The sequence below is a fragment of the Geotrypetes seraphini genome, chromosome 5 (assembly GCF_902459505.1).
Source record: "Geotrypetes seraphini chromosome 5, aGeoSer1.1, whole genome shotgun sequence".
Lineage (NCBI taxonomy): Eukaryota > Metazoa > Chordata > Amphibia > Gymnophiona > Dermophiidae > Geotrypetes > Geotrypetes seraphini.
In genome coordinates, this window is record NC_047088.1 from 271,344,958 (window position 1) to 271,360,728 (window position 15,771).

General features: G+C 43.0%; 1 protein-coding gene and 1 long non-coding RNA gene across 2 annotated transcripts in view; one reads left to right on the forward strand and one right to left on the reverse strand.

Moving 5' to 3' along the window:
- Positions 1-12,999, reverse strand: part of LOC117361073 — a 34,298-nt gene extending 21,299 nt beyond the window's left edge. The window contains exons 1-2 of the long non-coding RNA XR_004539589.1: positions 12,855-12,999; positions 11,389-11,525 (exon numbers count right to left, since the gene is read on the reverse strand). This is a non-coding gene — a long non-coding RNA (uncharacterized LOC117361073). The remainder of the gene's footprint in view (positions 1-11,388; positions 11,526-12,854) is intronic.
- Positions 1-15,771, forward strand: part of SLC4A3 (solute carrier family 4 member 3) — a 198,634-nt gene that overhangs the window by 5,129 nt on the left and 177,734 nt on the right. The window lies entirely within an intron of this gene.

Sequence of the window (15,771 nt, forward strand, 5' to 3'; positions counted from 1 at the left end):
AAGCAGGGAGGCACGGGATTGGCCTCACTCTGTCAGGAAGCTTTGAAAGTTTGGGATTGGGCGATTCGCCACAATGCCTTCCTGAAAGCTGTCTACATTCAGGGAGCGGACAATGCCTTGGTGGACAACTTGAGTTGTTTTCTCCAGCCTCACGGACACTCCATTCCACGCCCCTTCATCAAATCTTCTCCCTGTGGGGAACGCCTTAGATAGACCTCTTTGCAGCTCCCCACAACTTCAAACTGCCTCAGTTCTGCTCCAGGATCTACAGTCCTCATCGTCTCGAGGCAGATGCTTTTCTTCTGGACTGGGGGAATCTCTTTCTGTATGCGTTTCCTCCTTTTCCTCTCATTCAAAAGACTCTGGTCAAGCTCAAGTCCGACCGGGCCACCATGATTCTGATTGCCCAGACAACCTTGGTACTCCCTCCTTCTGCAACTCAGCTGCAGGGAGCCCTTCCTTCTGCCAGTGTTTCCATCTCTGCTTACGCAGCATCAGGGATCTCTGATTCATCCCAACCTGCAGTCACTACACCTGACAGCTTGGTTCCTCTCAGCGTAACTTCCCTTCAGTTTTCACCAGCTGTGCGGGATGTTTTGGAAACTTCAAGGAAGCCTGCTACTAGACAATGCTATTCCCAGAAATGGACTAGATTCTCTACTTGGTGTTTTTCTCATCACAAGGAACCTCAACATGCCTCCATGTCCTCTGTTTTGGACTACCTTTTGCACCTGTCTCATTCTGGTCTCAAGTCTACATCGATCAGAGTCCATCTTAGTGCCATTGCTGCTTTCCACCAGCCTCTTCAGGGGAAACCTCTTTCTGCACATCCTGTGGTTTCCAGATTCATGAAAGGACTTTTCCATGTCAATCGTCCCCTCAAACCGGCTCCAGTGGTTTGGGACCTCAATGTTATTCTTTCTCAACTTATGAAGCCTCCATTTGAACCTCTTAACAAGGCTCCTTTGAAATTTCTCACTTGGAAAGTGGTGCTTCTCATTGGCCTCACTTTTGCCCGTCAAGTGAGTGAACTTCAAGCCTTGGTTGTGGATCCGCCCTTTACAGTGTTTCATCATGACAAGGTGGTCCTTCGCACTCATCCTAAATTCCTCCCCAAGGTGGTCTCGGAATTTCATCTGAATCAATCCATTGTTCTTCCTGTGTTTTTTCCGAAGCCGTATTCTCATCCTGGAGAATCAGCTCTTCACACTTTGGACTGTAAGCGTGCTTTGGCTTTCTACCTGGAACGCACCAAGTCTCACAGAACTGCTCCTCAACTTTTTATCTCCTATGACCCGAACAAGTTGGGACGCCCTATCTCTAAGCGCATCATCTCCAACTGGATGGCGGCTTGTATCTCTTTCTGCTATGCCCAGGCTGGATTACCCCTTCACAGTAAAGTCACAGCTCATAAGGTCAGAGCAATGGCAGCCTCTGTAGCTTTCCTCAGATCGACACCGATTGAGGAGATTTGTAAAGCTGCCACTTGGTCCTCGGTTCATACCTTCACCTCACACTATTGTCTGGATACCTTCTCCAGATGGGATGGACAGTTTGGCCAAACAGTGTTACAAAATTTATTCTCCTAAGTTGCCAACTCTCCCACCATCCCATTGTGGTTAGCGTGGAGGTCACCCACTAGTGAGAATACCTGCCTGCTTGTCCTGGGATAAAGCAATGTTACTTACCGTAACAGTTGTTATCCAGGTACAGCAGGCAGTTATTCTCACGTCCCACCCACCTCCCCTGGGTTGGCTTCTCTGCTAGCTATCTGAACTGAGGAGACATGCCCGGTGCATCGGGCGGGAAGGCACTCGCGCATGCGCGGTGTGGGCAACTCGAAACTTCTAAAAGTTTCTACAAGCAAGTATGCTTGTGAGATGTCCGCATCGGGGCTCCGTTGGATGACGTTACCCACTAGTGAGAATAGCTGCCTGCTGTCCCTGGATAACAACTGTTACGGTAAGTAACATTGCTTTACATACAATGAGAGTAAGAGATGTTTACAACAAGAAGTAAGAGATGTTTACAACAAGATACATACAATGAGTGTATGTGATGCAAGGGGAACAGAAAAGTACTTTCTGGGATACAAATTGCAAATGGAAGAGAACCAAGATGGTCTGAATCAAAAGGAAGTATCTAGTCAGAGATTGGGGTGCAAGGGAAAACAATTTGGGTGGAATACCTTTGCAAATGGGAAGAAGGATGAGTTAATCTAAAATCAAGAGAATTGGGGATAGGGATGAGGATAGCTGAGGGGGATTGGGCAAGAATTGGGAATTAGAATTTGTTAGAGGCGGGTCTCCAGTGATTTTCTGAAGTCGGCGTAAGAAGTGGCCTCGAGAATGGGTTTTACGAGCCATGTGTTCAGTTTGGCTGCCTGGAATGATAACATTCCGTCTAGGAACTTCTTGTAAAGACATGATTTCAGGGATGGGTAATTAAAGAGATTTATTCTGCGAGAGCTCTTATTAGAGCTGTTGAGGATGAATTGAGAGGCGAGGTAAGTTGGTAGCATTCCAAAGATAGCTTTGTAGCTGATGCAGGCAAACTTGAAGAGTATTCTGGATTCCACCGGCAACCAGTGGAGTATCTGGAAGTATGGGGTGATATGTTCCCATTTTTTAAACCAAAGATGAGCCTGACCGCAGTGTTCTGAATTAAGACACTGTCATTCTATATAGAGGCAGATAAAACCAATAGCCCTGAGCAAAGGCAGCCTGTCCTTCTGACTATGTGTGAGGGGAAAGCATAAGCTGTTGTTCCTTTCTTTTATCTTTATTAAACATTTCTATACCACATACTGAAAAAGATCTGTTCACAAAATCACTAAGATGTATGAGGAAATTGTAGGTCAGAGTACTTAACACAGTAACCTAGTAAATGTTGACAGTCCAGAATTGAGTCTGGCACTCTGCACTGGTTCCACTTGATGAATGCTTTAATACTTAAGTAAAAGTGAAGGAAGTTTATATAAAAAGATTTTTACTTAAAAACTAAGGGTCTGATTCTCAAAACAGTGTCCGATGGTGGGTGGTGGTGGGATTAGAACTGAACATAAACAAGATGAAGATCATATACACGGAAAATGCTGAAAATTTTGAGCTTGAAGGCAATAGAATAGAAGTTGTATAGGATTTCAATTTCTGGGCTCTTTTGTAAACAAAGAAGCAACTAGCAGAGAAGAACATAAGAATTGCCGCTGCTGGGTAAGACCAGTGGTCCATCATGCCCAGCAGTCTGCTCCCGCCGCGGCCCTTAGGTCAAAGACTAGTGCCCTAATTGAGTCTAACCTTACCTGCGTACGTTCTGGTTCAGCAGGAACTTGTCTAACTTTGTCTTGAATCCCTGGAGGGTGTTTCCCCCTATAACAGCCTCTGGAAGAGCGTTCCAGATTTCTACCACTCTCTGGGTGAAGAAGAACTTCCTTACGTTTGTACAGAATCTATCCCCTTTTAACTTTAGAGAGTGCCCTCTCATTCTGTCTACTTTGTAGAGAATGAACAATCACTCTTTCTCTACTAAGAGAATTCCCACCAATATCTTGAATGTTTCGATCATGTTCCCTCTCAGTCTCCTCTTTTCAAGGGAGAAGAGGCCCAGTTTCTCTAATCTCTCGCTGTATGGCAACTCCTCCAGCCCCTTAACCATTTTAGTCGCTCTTCTCTAGACCTTTTCGAGTAGTACCATGTCCTTCTTCATGTATGACGACCAGTGCTGGACGCAGTAATCCAGGTGAGGGCGCATCATGGCCGATCTGTTCATGATCCCCTTCTTTATCATTCTGTTTGCCCTTTTCGCCGCCGCCGCACATTGCGTGGACGACTTCATCGACTTGTCAATCAGAACTCCCAAGTCTCTTTCCTGGGAGGTCTCTCCAAGTACCGCCCAGGACATTGTGCAAGAGATTTTTGTTACCGACATGCATCACTTTACACTTATCCACATTGAACCTCATCTGCCCTATCGATGCCCATTTCTCGAGTCTGATTATGTCACGTTGCAGATCTTTGCAATCCCCCTGTGTCTTCACTCTCTGAATAACTTTGTATCATCCGCAAATATAAATCACCTCACTCATCATGCCAATTTTCAGGTTGTTTATAGATATGTTGAAGAGCACAGGCCCAAGCACCGAACCCTGCGGCACTCCACTTGTGACACTTTTCCAGTCTGAGTATTGCCCATTTACCCACACTCTCTGTTTCCTATCCGCCAGCCAATTTTTAATCCACTTGAGTATATCACCCTCAATTCCATGGCTCGCAATTTTTTGAAGTAGACGTTCATGCGGTATCTTGTCGAACACCTTCTGAAAATCTAGATATACGATGTCGACCGGGTCACCCTTGCCTATCTGTCTGTTTACTCCCTGGAAGAAGTGCAGTAAGTTTGTCAAGCAAGATCTTCCTTTGCTGAAGCCATGATGGCTGGTCCTCATCAGATTGTGTCCATCAAGGTGATCAATGATGCGATCCTTTATCAGCGCCTCTACCATCTTTCCTGGTACCGAAGTCAGGCTCACTGGTCTGTAGTTTTCCTGATCTCACCTCGAACCTTTCTTGAAGATCGGTGTAACATTCGCCACTTTCCAGTCTTCCGGAATCTTTCCTGATTTGATCAACTATAACCCCTTTCAATTCCTTGATTACCCTCGGGTGGATGCCATCCGGTCTCAAGGATTTATTGTTTTTAAACCTATATATCTATCTGCATACCTCTTCTAGACTGACCGTTGATCCTATCAGTTTCTTGTCTTCATTTCCTGTGTATAGCCTGTTGGCTTCTGGTATATTGGATATACCCTCTTCGGTAAATACAGTTGCAAAAAATGTGTTCAGTTTGTCGGCGATGGCTTTGTCCTCCTTTATTCCTCCCTTTATTCCATGGTCATCTAACGGCCCCACTGCTTCCTTCGCGGGTCATTTCCCCTTAATAAATCGAAAGAATGGCTTAGAATTATTTGCCTCCTTGGCTATTTTTTCCTCATAGTCTCTTTCGGCCCCTCTTACCACCTTATGGCACTTGCTTTGATGTTGTTTGTGCTTTTTCTAGTTTTTGTCCATTTTTGTCTTTTCCATTCCTTAAACGAAGTCTTGTCTCTGATCGCTTCCTTCACTGCTACAGTGAGCCACGCTGGTTCCTTGTTTTTTTTCCTTTTGAAACCCTTGTTGATACACGGTATATATAGATTTTGCGCCTCGGTGACTGTGTCCTTAAAAAGGGACCATGTTTGCTCTAGTGTATTTACAATGCTTATCCTCTTCCTAATCTTCTTCCTCACTATGGCTCTCATCCCTTCATAGTTCCCTTTTCGGAAGTTCAGTGCCGTGGCAGTCATTCTGGATTGATTTTTTGTTCCTGTGTCCAGGTTGAAGTGGATCATATTGTAATCACTGTTTCCCAGCATCCCTTCAACTTCTATACCTTGTGCCGGTCCTTGTAGTCCATTTAGAATTAAATCCAGAATTGCATTTCCTCTCGTATTTTCCTTGGCAAGTTGTTCCAGGAAGCAATCGCCTACAGCATTCCAGGAACTTGAGTCTCCCTACTGCAGCTGGAGTTGCCTAGGTTCCAATCTATCCACGGATAATTGAAGTTGCCCATGATAACCGTGTTACCTCCCTTGCATTTGTGTTTAATCTCATCCGTCATTTCTCCATCAGTCTCTTTGGACTGCCCTGGAGGTCGGTAGTAGATGCCGATCTTCGTATCTGTTCCGTTTGTTCCCAGTATTTTGGCCCATAGAGACTCTACCTTATTGTTCGTTTCTGGCGTGTTCTCTCTGGTAGACTCAATTCCCTCTTTTATGTATAGGGCAATACCCCCACCTTTTTGTCCTACTCTCTCTGCAGTATAGCTTGTATCCCGGTAGCACAGTATTCCAGACGTCCTTGTTCCACCATGTTTCCGTGATGCCAATGATGTCTAGGTTATCTTTTTGTGCCTCAGATTCCAATTCCCTCATTTTATTCCTTAGGCTCCTTGCGTTTGTGTACATACACTTAGGTTTGCGGCCTGTTACTTTCTTGCATTTCCTTCCCCCTTCAGTCTCCCTCACTTCCGTCCCTTTCGATCTGTTGGGATTTCTATCTTGCCTATGATACAGTGAGTCTTCCCTGCAATCTTCTTGCATGGTATCCTCTGGGTATACCATTTCCCGAACCATCAACTCTTGGTCAACTGTCGGCTTTCTCCTTTTTAGTTTAAAAACTTTCAATTTCTCGCTTGATGTTGCTTGCAAGTAACCTTGTTCCATCTCCGCTGAAGTGGAGTCCATCTTTCCTGTATAGCTTGCAGGATGTTGGGCATAATTAAAAAGGGGATTACGAATAGATCGGAAAATGTCATAATGCCACTTTATAGAACAATGGTCAGACCGCACTTGGAGTACTGTGTCCAATACTGGTCTCCATACCTTAAAAAGGATATAACTCTGCTGAAGAGAGTGCAGAGGCGAGCCACGAAACTTATCAAAGGAATGGAACATTTGACCTACAAAGATCGACTCATGAGGCTGGGACTGTTTACCCTTGAGAAGAGAAGACTGAGAGGGGATTTGATAGAGACCTTTAAAATATTAAAAGGATTTGATAAAATAGACCAGGAGGCACCATTGCTGAAATATTCAGAGGTGACACGGACAAGAGGTCATAGCCTGAAACTGAGTGGCAGCAGGTTTAGGACAAACGTCAGGAAATTCTGTTTCACACAGCGTGTGGTGGGTGCTTGGAATGCGCTCCCAGAGGAGGTTGTGGAGGAGACTACTGTACTGGGATTCAAGAGAAAGTTGGATACACACCTTCTTGCATATCATATTGAGGGATACGGTAAATCCGGGTCTCCAAAAAGGAGTACCTAAATGGGCCACCGCGTGTGCGGATCACCGGACAGGATGGACCTCGGTCTGATCCGATGAGGGCGTTTCTTATGTTCTTATGTTCCCTCAGAACGCCATCCAGTTGCGCACAAAGTGGAATCCTCCTTCCTCACACCAGCGTCTCATCCATGTATTGACTGCTTGCAGTTCCATCTGCCTCTTCCCGTCGGCCCTGGGTACCGGCAAGATCTCAGAGAACGCTACCCTTGGCGTTCTGATCTTCAGCTTCCTTCCTAGTATCCGGAACTGGCCTTTCAGTGCTTCCCTGCTGTAGTTCCTGTTGCTCAGGTCATTTGTCCCAACGTGGATCACCATCGCCGTACCTACCCCTTCCGCACCTGGTCACTCTTCAATGAAGGCTTTTGACAAAGTATTCAAAGACAAGGAGATAACACTCCAAACGAAGATCAGACTTGTCGAAGCACTCATAAGACATAAGAATAGCCTTACTGGGTCAGACCAATGGTCCATTAAACCAGTAGCTCATTCACACGGTGGCCAATCCAAGTCCCTAGTACCTGGCCAAAACCGAAGGAGTAGCAACATTCCATGCTACTGATTCAGGGCAAACAGTGGCTTCCCCCATGTCTTTCTCAATAACAGACTATTGCCTATTCCTCATTTTCTCAGTTGTCAATTACAGATGTGAAAACTGGACACTACAGAAAGAAGATCGACTCATTTGAGCTTTGGTGTTGGAGAAGGATTTTATATGTGCTATGCTCCCACCAGAAGAAATAACAAATCAATTATGGAAGAGATCAAACTGGCTATGTCACTCGAAGCCCAAATGATGAAGTTACAACTCTTATTTTGGTCATGCTGTCAGAAGAGAAAGACCATTGCAAAAGGACATCATGTGGGGAAGATCAACGGAACCAGGAGAAGGGGGCTATCTGCAATCGGGTGGCTAGACACATTGAAAACAATCATGGGGATGACACTGGAGGACCTTATCAGATTAGAAAAACCAAAAGTAGGAAAAGGAGCAATCCAACAACAAAACAAATTGTGGACGAAACACAATGTCAATCAATTTTTTAAAAATATCCACATCAACCGTATTCTGGGTCCATTAGTTTTTAATACGTTTGAAGTGGATATTTTTTTATAATTGATTGAAGAAATAAAGGAAGGTCAAGAACATTGTGTTTCGTCTACAGTTTGTTTTGTTGATGGCCTTATCAGACTAGCACAAAACCAGTGGAATAGTAATGGGTGGGGGTGGGGGTATAGTACTGGTTACTAGTAGAACATCGAATTGCATATAAGATAATGTTATTGATCTTCAAAAGCAGAACCAGTGGCCAGCCAGATTTCATTAACAGGCTCTTGATTCCTTATTCTCCTCATCGAGCCCTTCACTTTCAATTCCCTCACTAAAACATATCAATACAATGCGATCTAATATTTTTTTCTGTAGCAGCCCCAACATTTTGGAATTCAGCTCCTATCCACCTAAGAGAGACTTCTTTAAATACCTTTTCAGATGAGCTTAAAAATCTTCTTGTTCAATGATGCCTTTGGTCTATAATCATCCTTTTAAGGACGTCTTAGATGTACCTTGGATGCATTTTAATTTGAGTTTTGATCCCATACGACCCTCCAAGATCTTTAAGATCTATCTCTCAATACAACCTTAACATTCCTTCTTTAAAAATTATTGGCACACGTCGCACCTCTACTTTTTCTGTAACAGCCCCTACGATCTGGAATGCTCTTCCTTTATACCAAAAATGGAAAAAAACTTAAAAAATTTTAAAAGCAACTTAAAGTGCTTTCTTTTTAAAGATGCTTTTAACTGAACTATGTTATTTTAATGATCAATTTTTACGTGTTCTTTTTTACATTGTTCCCCGGTCCCTTTTGTGTTTTCCTTATATGTTCCTCACATTTTCTACTTCAATTGTACTTCTCCCCCCTTCCCATTTGTGTCCATGGCCCGTTGGTCAATATTTTATCTAGTTTGTATTGTTGTTAGTCTTGCAGTTTTTATAGGAAAGTATGTTTTAATTGTTATATTTTTGTATAAATGTTATTTCATACCTTGTACAACGCTTTGTAGAATCGAAAAAGCGTTTAATCAAAAAACTCAATAAACAATGACTTCTTGAGGTTCTCTCTTCTTCTCCCCACCTTATGTTCCTTCTTTCTCCCTCCTTTTTCTATAAACATTGTAGTTCTTCCCGTTAGCCTATTGTTTCTGTTGCCTCTGTGTATTTTTGTATTTTTTTGTATTTTTATTATGACATTGTCCCATGTTCATTTGACTGTGTATTTTATGTATGTATTTTACCTTTGTAAACCGCCTTGAAGTCAAATTAGGCAGTATAACAAATTTTAATAAAACTTGAAAGTTGGGGGCAGTCTACCCCAGGTGCCATCTTGCTCGGGCACCAGCAGCCCTCCTCCTCTCCACTCCTCCCCTTCCTCTGTACTTTTTAATTTCGGCATGAGCAGCCACCAACGTGCTGCCCACATCGGCTTTGGTGCTCGCTCTGGCGTCACTTCTGGGACCTGCGCGTAGGTAGTGACATCAGAGAGCGCCGAAGCTCACACCAAAGTCAAAAAGGTATGGGGAAGGTGCAAGTGTGGCAGTGGGGAGGGGGGGAGGACATACGCAGATAAGGCTAGACTCAGGGCACTGGTCTTTGACCTAAGGGCCACCGCAGGAGCAGACTGCTGGGCACAATGGACCACTGGTCTGACCCAGCAGCGGCAATTCTTATGTTCTTATGAGGGTGCCGCTCACCCTCTCTACACCATTACCCAACCAATTTCTTCTTAGATCTGTAATTCATCAAGTCGCTAAGACTCGAACACGAGTCGACGGCACCTAACAATAAGGCTGAGCTCGCAACGGTCAGGGATCTCATTAGATACGGGCTGTGTTTGAGAGATATCAGTGATCAAGACAGATAAAATTACAGCACTAATGAACTGGTCAATGACTTAACGACTGAAATTCAGTGGTCCTGTTATTGTCAAATGTATTTTATTGAGCTCAACAATAAAGAGAAACAAAAATCATAGCAGAATACTGAAAACAAGATCACTATGTCAAGAAACACAATACAACTCCACCACCCCAACCCCCCTACCCCCCAACCCACAGTCCTCCTCCAAGCTACAAACCAAAATGAAAGAAAAGTATGCATAGATACTCAAATGTAAGTAAAGAACTCAGAAAAATTCAAAGAACAACAAATCAACAGTTCAATAGGCGACTATGAGCCAAGGGAGTTGTAGTAGTACAGAATGGTTCTCAAGTGCACTGAAAAGAGCTCCCCAATAACGATGATAAGTCCTGCACATCCCTTCTTTCCCACATCAGGAGCATAATCAGGCAACAACGCCATAGAGAATAATCAGAAGCATCGATATTCAACCATTTGAGCAGAATGCATTTCAGAACGACCGACTGTCCACCTGAGAAAAGTAGCAGCTCCCTGTCTTCGAGGATAATAATGTAAAGAGGCACCAAATAGGAGAACGTTGTATAGTAATATTCCAGATGCGCTCCACAAAAAGAAATATGGTGTCCCAAAATGATTGAATAGTACGACAATTGCAAAACATATGTCCCAAACCAGTTTCAGGTGCATGGCAGTGAAGACATTCAGCTGATGCTCGGAACCCAGAGAGATAAGCCCTCTTGGGAGAAATGTACAATCTTAAGACCAGTTTATAATGTTGTTCCCAAAAAGTGGTATATTTGCGTAAGGCAGGTAATATTTTAACAGCATGTAAAATCATATCATTAGGCAATTCAATATTGAGATCATGAGCCCAAGCATCTCGCAATCTAGCATGGTCAAACAGGATGGACTCATCTTTCAAATGTCTATGGTGAAACTTAAGAGGAACAGGGAGTTGCGATCAAATGGTAAATGCCGTAGACAACAACTCTTGACAAGAAGCTGTTAAATGGCAGGATTGTAGGGAAGTAATATAGTGATGAATCTGCATATAAGCAAATCTATCAGTGCGAGGGAGATCAAAATCTGCTCGCAGCTGGTCAAAAGATTTGATCCTCCCATCGTCCTCCACCAATTGAAACAAATAATGAATCAACCTTGCTTCCCATCTAGCAAAACTGGCCCCATCCACCCCGGGAAGAAAATTACCATTAAAATGTAAAGGCAAGAAAGGAGAAACAGTAGGACTAACAGAATGAAATTTACAGACCCAGTGCCAGACCCCCCGTGGGGAAGGAGCCCAGGTTGAGGGGAAGGAACAGATTGGAGATATGCACTAAAATGAATAGTGTGGAAACAGGAAAGTTCTAAGGAGGTGTTAGTAAAAGTAGAAGTACCCCGAAAGAGATATGGCGCATGCCACAACTGACGGTCAAAAAATGAAGGTTCAACAAACCCAGGCCTCCTGTTATAAACGGCCATGTTAGGATTAAAGCAAGGTTGGAACAGGCCAGAGAAGTTTCTGTGGAGGAGAAAGACGACAGATTTATGGTGAAGCTTGACACACTGATGGACATATATACTTACCTGCAAGTGTGAAACAATAAGTTATACTGATGTGGAATGCAATTGTGCCTGTGTCAGTGGAATAGTTTTCAAGTTTCAACTTTATTACAGCTTGATTTACTGCTTTCTTATCCAAAGCGGTTTACAATATACAAAATCTAAAAAGAAAAAAAAAATGGTGTAAAGACATAGAAGTTAAAAAAAAAATCTTAATGGAGTGGACATGATATGAAAGGTAACTGGGTGGGGTAACATTGCTTAAAATAAAGATGAGATGGAGAAGGAAAAAACATTAAGATAGCTGAAGTAACATAACATAACATTGTACTTACATTACATTACATTAGTGATTTCTATTCCACCAATACCTTGCGGTTCAAGGCGGATTACATAAAAGTTTACAGGAATAGCATAAGAGATTTCATAAGAGTTACATAAGAATTGCCAGAGAGTTGTCGAGATCTTAAGGTGGTAAGTGATGGGTAAATAGAGGCATTTTAGCATTAGTTGGGTAGTTAGAAGCATATTCGAATATATTGTGGACGGGCCCGTTCCCGAGTAGGTGGGAAAACCTGGCTCGGACCACAAGCAAGAATTTTGAAATGCCTTTTATATGGTTGTAGGAAGGAAAACCTGGATACCGGATTTCTTAGAAAACAGTATTAAGTTTATTAGTGTCCCAAATAAAAATAGGAAGAAAAATATTCACCATGGGTTTCTTAGACTCTGTTATAGCTCAGTCCAGGTGAGTCATATGGGCTTTAACTGAAGAACGGGATAGCCCATCTTAATCAAAAGGAATATAATTCAAATTCAAAACTTTGCATTAGTCCAGTGCCCTCACGGCCTCGTATCCCCTCTGGGATTTATCAGTCTCAAGACTATAGCAACTTATTGTTTTATAGCTGAGCACGGCTCATGCCAGCATTTTCACATATCAGCTTTTTTCATAGTCCCACATTCAAACAAGGTGAACTTGGTTTCTTGTTCTAACCCACCCTGCTCCCCAAGGAACCTTCACAGCCTTGCCTGTCAGGCTGTGCGGGCCACGCCTCCCATTTAGTTTGAGGTCTCCAGGCCCACCCGAAGTGACCCTTATCTTGGTTATCTCCGGCTCCTAGGGAGTCTGAATAGGGGTTTATTCACACAAGCTTTCTCCCTTAATTAAGCAGGGCTGCCTCAGCCCTGCCTGCAGTCATGCACTGGCTTAAGTTCAAAAGGGAAACAGAAAACTTTCTTTATGAAACCAACTGGGACTCTCACATAATGTACCCTCCCAGGTCCATGTCCTCCTCACACATGCTCTCCCCAGGGTCACTATACATTTCCCATTCACCCTCTTGGGAACCCTGGCTTTCCATTTCTATATCCATTCCCCGTTTTACATCCCATCCCCCTCCCTGCATATCTGCCAGATCTCCTGCAGCATTTCCAAGAGGTAAACTTCCAGCCCTTCCCTCTGGGGTTTAATCTGCAGGTCACTGTACCTCCCGGGTGTTGTACTGCCTTTCCTTGGGGACTGGCTTCCTGCAAAACATCCCTGCTGGGGCTTAGGCAAGGTGTGAAAGCTGGAATCTCTGTGAGTGGTTTTTGCTTCCGTAATCAGAGCCAGCTGTGTCCTCCCCTTTCCACTCTAACTGACTTTGCCTTTGAGGTTTCTGTACTTGCAAACTCGGGGTCTGACTCCACTCCTTTGCAAATTGGTGTCAGGTTTCTCTCTGACTTGGGGAAAGGAGTGATAGGGGAAATTAGTGGTTTTCAGAGCCCTCCCCATCTGGCTTTTGAGCTGTGCTGGGACCTGCCTTTTCTTGCATTCTTTTGGCTGAACCAGCTGTCCTGGCTCCATGCCGGGTTTTACAGGACCCTGTGCTGCATGTTGGGGAGTTTTAGCAGTAGTTTTCACTGTGACAGGAGCTTCCCTGTCACAATATTACATTACATTACATTACATTACAGATTTCTATTCCGCTTGTGCCTTGCGGTTCTAAGCGGATTACAATTTAAGAGACTGGACAAATTCAGGAATATTACAGTACATAGAATCAGGAATGTATCAAGTTACAATTGTTAGTCTGGAAGTTTCCAGGAGAAATTTGGAGCACGTAGTAGATAAATCGTAGGTTGATGAAGTGAGTTGTACAATGTTTAGGTATATTTATGGAGGGGTGTTCGTGTGTGTAATTTCTAGTGCTATGTTGAGGTTAAGATGAAGGAAAGTGTTTTTTGAAGAGATGAGTTTTGATTTCTTTTCGGAATTCTTTTATGTCTATTGATTTGATCAGTAGATTGGAAATGGTAGTGTCAATTCTTGCTGCCTGAGTGGCTAAAAGGCTGTCGTATAGTTTCTTACGTCGTGTACCTTTGAGAGGAGGGTAAGTGAATAGGTTTTGAGTTCTCCTTAGTCTGTGTGAGCGATTACGGTGTAGTCTTTTGTTTAGGTAGCTGGGTGCCGTTCCGTGTGTTACTTTGTATAGTAGACAGTAGAATTTGAACTGGGATCTTGCTTTTATTGGTAGCCAGTGTGAGTCAAGGTAAGCATTTGTGATGTGGTCAAATTTGCTGAGGGAGTAGATGAGTCTGAGGGCTGTGTTCTGAACTGTCTGTAATTGTTTTATCATGTAGTTTGGGCATGATAGGTAAAGGCTGTTGCAGTAATCTACTATGCTTAGTACTAGGGATTGAACTACTATCTTGTATTGATCCTTGATGAAGAATTTTCTTATTTTTCGTAGATTACGCATTGTGAAGAATGCTCTTTGGATGATTTTGTGGATTTGGGTCTGCATTGTGCAATTTCTGTCTAGTTGAATTCCTAGGATCTTGAGTGTGCTTTGCATTGGGTACTTGATTGTGTTTAATTCCAGTTCTGTGCATGATGGTTTTTTTTCCTTCTCTAATAGTAGGAATTTAGTTTTTTCCGAGTTCAGTTTCAGTTTATGACTTGACATCCATTTTTCTATCGTTTCCATTATTATTTTCAGGTGGTTTGTTGATAAGGGGTCTTGTATGTTGAAGGGGATGAGAATTGTTATATCATCCGCATAGCTGAATGATATTGTGTTTAGGGCGTCTAGGGTAATGCCGAGGGATGCTATGAAGAGGTTGAATAATATAGGAGATAGTGGCGATCCTTGTGGTACTCCACATGGGTTTGACCATGGGTCGGATAGATGCTCTTTTGACTTGACTCTGTATGTTCGAGTTTTAAGGAAGCCTTGGAACCAGTTGTGAACATTACCAGAGATTCCTATTGCGTCTAATGTCTGGAGTAGTGTGGGGTGGTCAACTAGGTCAAATGCGGCAGAGAGATCGAGTTGAATGAGAAGTAGTTTGTTTCCTTTGCTAAGGTGTTGTCGGGCTGTGTCTAATAGTGATATCAGTAGAGTTTCTGTGCTATGGTTAGATCTGAATCCAGATTGGGATGGATGCAGTATGTGATGGTCTTCAAGGAAGTTGGAGAGATATTGTGCGACTAGGCCTTCTGTTAGTTTGATGTATAGTGGGATTGAGGCGATTGGTCTGTAGTTTGTAGGATTGTCTATAGGACCTTTGGGATCTTTTAGGATAGGAGTAATTATGATTTCTCCTAGTTCTGGTGGGAAGTGACCTTCCCTTAGTGTAGTTTGAAGCCATAGTGTGAGGGTGGCTTTAAATTTGGTGGAGGCTGTAGTTAGTAAGTATGGGGGACAGTTGTTCAGGTCACATGATGATTTGCTGTATTTTTTGTAGAGCTTGTCCACATCTGACCATTGTATCTTTGGGAAGGTATTCCAGATCCTGTCTGCTGGTATTGCTTCATCTACTGTGGGATTGATTTGTATTTCTTCTAAGTTGGTTCGTGAATTGTTGAATGTGGATCTGGTTGTGATGATTTTGTTTTTGAAATAGTCCGCTAATTGGGTGGCTGTGGGAGTTTGGTTTCCTTGGGTGGCGAGAAATGGTTTGGTGTCGGTGAGGTTTCTTACAATGTCAAAAAGTTTTTTAGTGTCTGGTTTTTCTGTGCCAATGAGTTTAGAGTAGAAGTTTTTTCGTTTTTCCTTCAGTTTGGTATTGTATAGTTTGAGTTGGATTTTCCATTCATCTTTGGTAAGATTTTGTTTCTGTTTTTTCCATGACCTTTCTAGTTGTCTGCATTTCCTTTTTAATTGTAAGAGTTCGTCGTCGAACCATTTATTGGATGGTCTGTCTATTTTGTATTTGTTTTTTATTGGAGCTAGTTCGTTTAGTGTGGTTTCACTGAGGGTCCGCCAACTGTTTATGAAGTCTTTGGGGTTATTGGGGTCTATTTCGGGGTCAACTGTGTTCCAGAATGTGGTATGTTCGATTTTCGGTCTGATCTTGATGTGCGATTTTTTTGGGATGGGTTTGCTGTTATTTTGAGCCCAATTGATAGTGAATGAATAT